General features: G+C 36.8%; 1 pseudogene; it reads left to right on the top strand.

Annotated features, from left to right (window-relative positions):
- The first annotated feature begins 583 nt into the window (after positions 1 to 583).
- On the top strand, positions 584 to 9260 carry LOC112784764 (pentatricopeptide repeat-containing protein At1g74900, mitochondrial-like; annotated as a pseudogene).
- Positions 9261 to 9798: the final 538 nt, after the last annotated feature.

Raw genomic sequence — 9798 nt, forward strand, 5'->3', positions numbered from 1 at the left:
TGGTTATAATAAATCAAAATAATTAAATTGGCAATTTTAGTACTTCTCTTTCCTGCCATCATTACTAGCACGATCCAAGCAGCTTCAGAATTACAATCATTGGTTTAAGTTTCAGTTGCTTTGAAAGTTGTGGTCACATTTGATTCATCTTAGTTGGTGCTATTTATGTCGATAATAAACACCATTATTACACCTTTACTTTTTGCATACAAGGTTCTATAGTCAACTTAATGATATGATTTCTGCTGCATTTTATAATGATTTATTTCTCATATTGAAAGTTTAGTCCAACAATTTTGTTTAAATATGTGTTTTCTACTAGAAGTTGTAAGATATCATTCTCAAGAGCTATTTGTACCTGCTTTAAGGAAATTTTCCTATAATTCTTAAACGTTTATATAGGATATCTTTGTGGCATCAATGCATTTCCTTGCATCTGATACAAATTATTGTGTTTTGTTTGCAACATGCATTGGGGTATCTTCAATTATTGTGTTTTAATTAAACTGGTGAATTCCGATTAAACTCTGGTCGAACCATTAAATCAGTGAACCAGTTACTTTATCGGTTCATTGACCGGTTCGGTTCTTACAACCTTGACACTAACACACACTCACCTTCAACCTTCACACTCTCATAGAGCTTCACCCAGACATTCACTCTCACCTCTCTACCTCACTTACCGCACGGTAACCGCCGACCACATCAGCCAACGACGGCGGAGGTCATCAAACGTCATTCTCTTCGCCGACTCCTGTGCCTCGTCCCTGCACTGTTAGTGTCTGCTCACTCAGTTCAGACCAAAACGGTAAAAAAAAATGCTCACTCGGGCATTGCCCAAACTCCATAAACCAAAATCCTCATTCTCGCTTCCACCTCGAACATTTTCTTCCTGCACCCACTGTCCATCGCCACCCCAACTGGCAGCAGAAGAAGATACTAATGCCGTAGCCAAACTCGTCCTCCAATCAGATCCTAAAACCCTCTCCAAAGCCCTAGCAAAGCCCACCTTCCAATGGTCCTCGCACCTTGTCGACAGGGTTTTAAAGCTTCTGTGGAACCACGGGCCCAAAGCCCTTCAATTCTTCAATGCCCTGTTCCGCCACCTGACCTACGTCCACTCTCCTTCTTCGTTCGACCACGCTATTGACATCGTAGCACGCATGCACGACTATCAGGCCGCGTGGGCCCTTGTGGTTTGCATGTGCTCCCTCCACATTGGGCCCACTCCCAAGACCCTTGCCATGCTAGCCGAGCGCTATGCCTCCGCTGGAAAAGCCCATCGGGCTGTTAATGTGTTCCTGTCCATGCACCACCACGGCTGCCGCCAGGTATCACTATGACATTGTAGCATAAATCCCGACTAGTTACTAGTTACTCACGTGATAGTTACTTACTGGTTGTAGTTAGTTATAAGTTAGTTATTAGTTAGCTGGTGGTAGTTAAAGTAAGCTATGAAGATACGAAAGAATACTCAGAGTAGAGTACAAAACTCAAGGACCCGGTTGGTTTGTGAAAACATTTTCTATTTTCAATATTTTGTGTTTAAAAAAAAAGCGAGAACTGAGAAAACTTCTTATTTTGTTTTTCTATTTTCGATTTTCCTTTCACAAATCCCTGCAAATAGAAAACAATAGAAATAATATATAACTTGGAAACACAAGCCAAGCACGCCCCAAGTTTTCTCATTCTCTATTTCACACACATACAATTCAAAGCTGTCTTGTTTCTATTAATTTTTGTTTGATCTCGAGAATTTAGTTTTGATGATAAAACCAGGACCTTGCCTCTTTCAACACTATCCTTGACATTTTGTGCAAATCAAGGCGCGTGGAGATGGCTCATAACCTCTTCAGACATTCAGGAGCAGGTTTAATTGTGACAGTGTCACCTACAACATAATCGCCAATGGTTGGTGCTTGATTAAGCGACCCCCTATGGCGTTGCAGGTGTTTAAGGAGATGGTTGAGAGGGGCATCATGCCAACGCTGGTGACATATAACATAATCTTGAAAGGGTATTTTATGACTCGTCAATTGAATGAAGCTTGGGAGTTTTTCTTGGAGATGAAGAGGAGGAAGTGCGAGATTAATGTTGTTACATACACTACTATGATTTATGGGTTCGGGGTTGCGGGAGAGGTTAAGAAATCAAAGAGAATTTTTTATGAAATGGTTGGAGAGGGGGTTGTTCCAAATGTTGCTACTTATAATGCTTTGGTGCATGTTTTGTGCAAGAAAGATAATGTGGAGAATGCTGTCTTGGTTTTTGAAGAGATGGTAGTGAAGAGGTTTGTGCCAAATTCAGTTTCTTACAATGCTGTGATAAGAGGTTTCTGTCATGCTGGTGAGATGGAGAGGGCATTGCGGTTTATGGCTAGAATGGAGAAAGAGGGGTGTCAGCCAAATGTTCAAATGTATAATGTGGTGATTTGGTATTTATGTGATGCTGGAGATATTGAGAAGGGTTTGGAGTTGTTTGAGAAGATGGGGGACGGGTCATGCTTGCCGAATCTAGATACGTACAATGTTTTGATTAGCGCAATATTTGTTAGAAAGAAATATGAGGATTTGATGGTGGCTGGAAAATTATTGTTAGAGATGATCAATAGAGGGTTTTTACCCCGGAAGTTTACTTTTAATCGTGTGCTAAATGGGCTTGTCCTAACCGGCAATCAAGATTTTGCAAGGGAGATTTTAAGTATGCAGAGCAGGTGCGGTCGTCTTCCTCGTCAGTTGAAATTGTGAGGCCCTTAATGTTAGACTTGAGTTTGGAAAAACATTGAACTCAAAATTTGGACAATGTATTTGATGATCATGCCATAGAGAGCCTTCATCCACACAAGGTTCGTTGATTTTGTTCCCCCTTCAGCTTCTGTTTATTGCATATAATTCAGGCTAAGGTGATATTGTCTATATTATGTTAAATCTATGTTAGTTCTACATATGTTATTTTCTATTTTTGGTTGTGGTATAGTGCCTGAATGGAGAAAGAATGCATGATTAATGCTGTAGCAAAATTGGAATCAATCACTTTTTGAAATTGATTCCGAAAACTCATCTTTTTTGTGACTTGGATTTGTCAATATTTAACTCCTTAATTCTTACTAGTGGTTTTGTGTGTCATTGTTTCGTCAATACAGATAATCCTTCATCCATAATTTTTTATTCTTTTTCCCTTGTATGTAGATTCAACTTATATGTAGATACTATGATTTAGGAATGTAACCAAAACTAAGAATGAAACTATTATAAACAAGAGGTAGTATTATTCCGCCAAATTCTTTCTCTTTTAGCTTATACTATTGTTGATACATGAAAATAGGTCATGGAACATTTTGCATCAGAGAATATTGTGTATTTAGAGTTGAGAAGTACTCATATGGTGATTAAACTTATGCTGACAAAACTGACCATGAAAAATTGAGTAAACTTACTCTGACAAAACTGACCATAAAAAATTGATTAAACTCTACTCTCTAGCTTGTGAATATGAGTATTCTTTTGTATCCTCATAGCTTACTTTAACTGGGACCAACTAACTCATAACTAACTAACAATTAACTACAACCAGGAAGTAACTATGACGTGAGTAACTAGTAACTACTCGGGATTAATGCTACAATGTCATAGTGATACGTGCTGCATGGACAGGAATACATTAACATCCCGATAGACTTTTCCAGCGGAGGCATAACGCTCGGCTAGGATGATGAGGGTCTTGGAAGTGGGTCCACGCGGCTTGATAGTCACGCATGCGTGCTGCGATGTCAATAGCGTGGTCGAACGAAGAAGGGGAGTGTATGTATGGAGAGAGTTTTGGGGTCTGATTGGAGGACGAGTTTGGCTACGGCATTGGCGTCTTCTTTTTCTGCCGGTTGGGATGGCGATGGACAGTGGGGGCAGGCTGAAAATGTTTGAGGCGGAAGCAAGAATAGGTTTAGAGGGTTTGGGCAGTGCCTGAGTGAGTATTTTTTTTTTTTTTACTGTTTTGGTCTGAACTGAGTGAGCATAGCGCAGGGACGAAACACAGGAGTTGGCGAAGAGAGTGAGGTTTGACGACCTCCGCCATCGTTGGCTGATGTTGTGGTCGGCAGTTACCGTGCGGCGAGTAAGGTAGAAAGGTGAGAGTGAGTGTTTGGGTGAAACTCTGTGAGAGTGTGAGGTGCGGTGAGTGAGCCAGTGAAGCTTTGTCTGAGAGTCAGTTGATGTTAGGGATGAATGGGCTTGGGGGTGCCGTTCAAATTAGGAATTTCTCTCTTTACTCAAAGAAAAGTATGGTGGTTGACTTGTTTTGCACAGTTTAAGTCTCAGTTATTTTTTATATTTTAAAGGAAAATATTAAGAGTTATCAAAATTTGTTATATTTGATCATCAATTAATTATCAATATTTAAAAATATAGGTGTTTCACGGGTTATCTGAAACTAGATTGCTTTTGGGTCTGAATGTGAGGTCCAGACTCCTTTTGGGGTAGCGTCCGACTTCTACTTGTGCCGAGGTGCTGAGTCTTAAGTTAGCAAGGGTTTAAAGCAGGTTTTTATTAGATTGGGTCCTGAATATACCTGAGGATATCAGTGTATTTATAGTAGAATAGATAACCACCTTTTAGTATAGTTCCACATTTAATGGTGGATAACCTTTCCCTTTTTCTAGGGGAGTTGTTGAACCAAACTCTATGAGGTCGGATAGGTGTAGATGATGCCAGCTCTTTTGGGTGGACTTTTATTTATTTTGGGCCTGACTATATTTTTGGACTAGGGTATGAACAGTGCCCTTGCTTGAGTCCGAGCTTGACAAGGTCGGCCTCCAGCATTTGTAGATCGCGTTGCTTCCTTGTGCGCTTAATAATAGATCATGTCGAATACATCGGCTTTTTGGAAACTAAGTCAGGTACTGGACATGTTTTTGTGAAAATTTTGAAATGTAACGTCTTTTCGTAGTCTTTGTACGTTACTTCTGTGGTTACCTTGGTAACCGTGCGTGTCATAAATGAGGAGATATGAAATGACCTCTTTGCCTTTAGCATCTTATAAATACCAAAAATCCGTTCTCTTTCTTCTTTTTCGCTTTTTTTTCTGAGTTGCTTCATCTTCATTTTCTCTCAAAAAGTTCTTTGTAACCCCTCTTCTTTCAAGATTTGTTTTTCTTGAATTCCTGTTTGGGTGTTTTTGTTCGTTTATTTGAGGTTTTGGGTCGTACGTGTTTTGCTGTTGTTGTGCATCCTTTCCGCTTCGCATTCCTTCGAGGTTGGTTCCTTTAATCTTTTGAACTTCTCTCTGCGTTCTGGGTGTTGTGCTATTTGATAAATCCATATTTTACGATTATTTTTGGCTTAAAAAGAGTAGATTTTATTAATTTATCTTGCATTTATTCTTTGAAATTGCATGTTTTTGTGAATATCTCCCTAATTGTGCTTAATTGTAAAAAATATGTTTTTTATGCTTAAATTTACCAAATTTAATTCACTTTTCTCCTATTCGATGCCTTGAGGTGTTTACACCACGTATCAAAATCTCGGCTGAAGCCATTATTCAATTAATATTCTTAGCCATTTGAAGTCTCATTGTTAAATGCAGGCATGGTTTCTTAGCGATCAAAGAATGACTAGAAGCCGGTCGTCCGAATTGAGGAGGTATACTAAAATGCAAAATGCAAAGGCAGCACAAGGTAATCTATGTGCATGGTGCCTCAACATGGTGATGGTATTGACACTATGAAACAAGAAGCCGCAAAATTTAACTGGGATTGATTATCACTCGATGTATGAGCTTCCAAACCAGCAGCGATCATTCATGACTCCATCCAACTCATCTTCATCTACCTTCAAGATACTTCAATTTGGTGATGCAGATAAAGTTTCATCTTCTGTGAGCATACTAAAAGACACACTGCAACGCAAGAGAGCCGAGAAGGAAGCCACAGATAAAAGCCTAAATAGAATCTTTTGTCCTCAAGAACCTGTTTTCCACAGAAAATTGGAGTCATCAGAAGCCAGTGAATGTTCAAGCTATGTCCAATGGCCAAGTTGATCACGGAGTCCTGCAAACGCTCAAAGGATCCATGAACTTTGTTATGGATAGCTTTGCTAATCAGACAAACCAAATGTATTTAGGGACAGCTTCACAAGAACCTTCTCAAAGTGAATCCTCTGCTGCTGCACCTGTTGTCTCCTCTGGTTTAGATGCTTGTGAAGGTCCTAGCAATTAAAATCAAACTCTCGGCGAAAGCTCATGGAAACAAGTGGGAGCGAGTAAAAGTTCAAAGAATTCTCAAATTAAAGTCAAAGGTATAAGTTTTAACTTTTAACAATGATTATCCTAAATAACTTTTCATTTGACTTCCTTCATCATGTTCATTTTGTTTGATATAAAAAATAAACTAAGTCAGTTCATTATGGAAGCTCTTTTATTTGAAAACTGATCCACCAAAAGAAGCGACTCCAATGTACTAACTAGGAGTCCGCACAATTATTATGTCCAATTTATAATTTGCATTCAAATGTCATTTTATCTCAGAACTCAGAATATAATATTTCTTGATTATTTGGTTTTCAATCGGTATAAAATATTTTTTATATTATTTGTTTTTTTTTTAACAAATTTCCATCTTTTTCCCCATTAAACTACAATTGTGTTTTTGTGGACGTGCAGGTTTCAGAGAATAGATAATGGATAATCTCAAAGATGACCGAAAGGTATAGCCTACTCTCATATCGTAACTTACTTCGATAGAATTATGGTTTCAACAATAGTTACTATTTATATCATTTTTTCTTTAAATCTTGTTAAATTGTGCAGAGGAGAAGTCTGGACAGATATGGATCTGTATCGTCAGCAGTCTCAGGTAGCCATTTATTTTTGGATTACCATGTTAATGACTACTTTTTTAGATTCTACTTTCTACAATATCATATGCATTTAGATAATTGTAAATCCATGGATCTTAATATAACAAAACATACTAGTTAGATGCTCAAGGTAATGTTAACGAATACAGGTAGACGCATATTAAGTATTGGAATTAAGATTTACCATGTGAAATTCTAACTTATGCTAAGACAGAGATTTTATGTCCGAATCACAACTCACAATTGCTTAATCATTTTGACATGATTATGTGGATCACATGATGGGAACTATAGGGAAAATGATGAAAAAATGATTGAGTTGAAATTATGGCTTTTTGTTTGACTCTCTCTTATCTCTCAAACTAAGTGGTTGTGCAGAGGAAAAAGTAGACACTACAAAAAAGCGCAGGGTGGAACGTTCAAGGAAGTATGTAGATCAATCCTTAGAAACAAATATAATGGAGTTTCTTCCTATCTCATATTGTATTCGATACCTGTTTCATTTGTAAAGCCATGTTTTTATTGACGATATACAGATAAAAGTTAAATATAAAGGAAAGAAAGGAATAAGAGAAGATACAGAAAAAAAAATTGTGGACAATATTAATATTAGAAGAATCAAATACAAGATAATTACAATATATTTTTTCTTTCATTGTTTGTTTGCAAATGAAGATTATACTTTTTAAATTTCGATTAATATTCACGGAAAAAAGAAAATCATATCAATGAATATCATAATCTAAGAACCAAACAAAGTTTGGGTCTACAGAAAAGAGAAAAAACTATCTCAGAAAACATAGGTTCCATTGATAATGATATTAACGCAAGTTAAATGAGGCATCCCAACTGCCACCTTTTTGCCACCAATAGAAAACCACAAGATAAAGAGATTTTTATCATTGTTCTGAAAATTGAATCGGATCAGCTGGTTTGACCGGATTAATCAGGAACCGGTTATTTGTCCGATTTGATTGCTGTGAAGAACCATCCTACAAAAAATCGACTTAAAAATTGGTCAAACCAGCGGTTAATTGGTGAACCGCCAGAACCATTCGGTTTTTCCTGGTTTAGTGATATATATATATTTAAAAAAAAGATTCAAACGTTCAGAACCCCTCAGGCCCTCACCCACCCCTACCCCTTTCTCTCTCTCACACTGGGCAAACCCAAACCCTAACGGCAGTAGGAACCCAGCCCCATCCCATCGCCGAGCTCTTCTCTTCCGATAGACGGTGTTGTCGCCGCCGGCAGAGACAGACTTGGGTGCCGTCTTCGCTCGTGGAAGGTCTGCTCACTTCTCGATCCTTTGCTCCTCGATGTCGAGTGCTTGTTCGGAACTGTTGGCGACGCTGCCGCGAAGGGCTTCTCCATCATCGTCTCTGCTCGATTTGCTGGTGCTCATCTGTCTCTTCGAGTTCTCTCTCTATTCGAGGCTCCGAGCTCTCTCTGTCTCTCTCTTTCTCACTGCGACGTGTCTCTTTGCTCGGCTGTGGAGTATTCACCACGCCGTCACCTTCTTTCCTCCCTCGCTGCCGGTAAGCACTACTGCCTCAATTTGTTTTTGGTTATTTTGTTAATTTTATTTATTCTGATTTTTGAGTTGTTGGCCGTTGATATTTCTGATTTTGCGTTGTTGATGAATATTGTTAATGCTAGAATTTTTTCTGATTCTGAGTTGTTTATGTTAATTCTGAGTTGTTTATGCTGCTTTTTCTAATTCTGAGTTATTAATTTTGGTTGCTGATTTTTGCTGAATCTGAATTGTTGATGGTGGTATGGTAAAATTGTTTTTCATCATTTCACATCTTTCAGGAGCACAAATTACATTTCTTTCTTGTACATTTTTTGTTCAAATTTATACGCTTCTTTGAACTTTGAAGTATGCTGAAAAGAGTGTTTCAAATTGTTTTGCATTGAAAATTCCAAGCAAGTTCCTTTGTACTGGGTTTGTCAAAGTTTCTAATTTCAATGTTGGTGAAATTCTCAATGCAAGTGGATAATAATAATAATAACTCTTGCTTTATATCATTTATAATTATGAATATTTAGTTTATTTGTTGTTATTCTTTGTTTTTGTACTGATTTTTCCAATTGATGTGATTTGAAAATTTGTAGGAGAATGAGAAGGAGAACATCACAAGCAATTGTATTCAACAAATCTGATATTGTTATTGTAGAACATTATAATTTTTATTGTTAATTTCTTTTATTCTATTGATATTTTTTATTTTTATAATTTTTATGAAATTGGAATAATTGTTTGTGGTTGAACATTATTAATTCTTTATCATTTAAGTGCATTTTGATTTTTATTAGTTATAAAGATTGATGTTTGAAGTTATTTATGAACTTTTAATTATAAATTATGGACAATTTATTATGTAAAATTATAAAATTTTAAATTTATTATACCGGTTGAATCTTGGTTGAATCTCGATTAAACTTTTGAACCATTGAACCAGTCACTCGATCGGTTTAATGACCGGTTCGGTTCTTGCAACCTTAATTTTTATAATGAGTTATTATCATGCTCTTCCTCTTAATGCAACCTCCTATCATAATTATGTGTGATTAGTTTAGCCGAGACTTAGAATAATTTTAGTGAAAATTTAAGCGAAGATATAAATAATGGGGCACCATATATTTGTTTAAAAATGTTAGTTTAAGCTGAAATATTACCATTGTGATTTTTAAGAATGAACACTATATAAAATATTAAGTACATATAGAATTTTAGCTCAAATTCAAAAAAAGTATAACAATGTGCAATGAAAAAGAAATATATTTTTTGTATAAAAAATAAAGTTTGCTATGTATATTAGCATTTGTAATTGAAAATTGATCTAATGGAATTTTTTTTTCTTTAGCATTGTGGCAAGTTTCTTTGTAAAATGGAATAGCGACATTGTATTTTTCGTGTCTGCTTCTAAAAGTACAGAATCTATGA

Source organism: Arachis hypogaea, chromosome 20 (genome assembly GCF_003086295.3).
Source record: "Arachis hypogaea cultivar Tifrunner chromosome 20, arahy.Tifrunner.gnm2.J5K5, whole genome shotgun sequence".
NCBI lineage: Eukaryota > Viridiplantae > Streptophyta > Magnoliopsida > Fabales > Fabaceae > Arachis > Arachis hypogaea.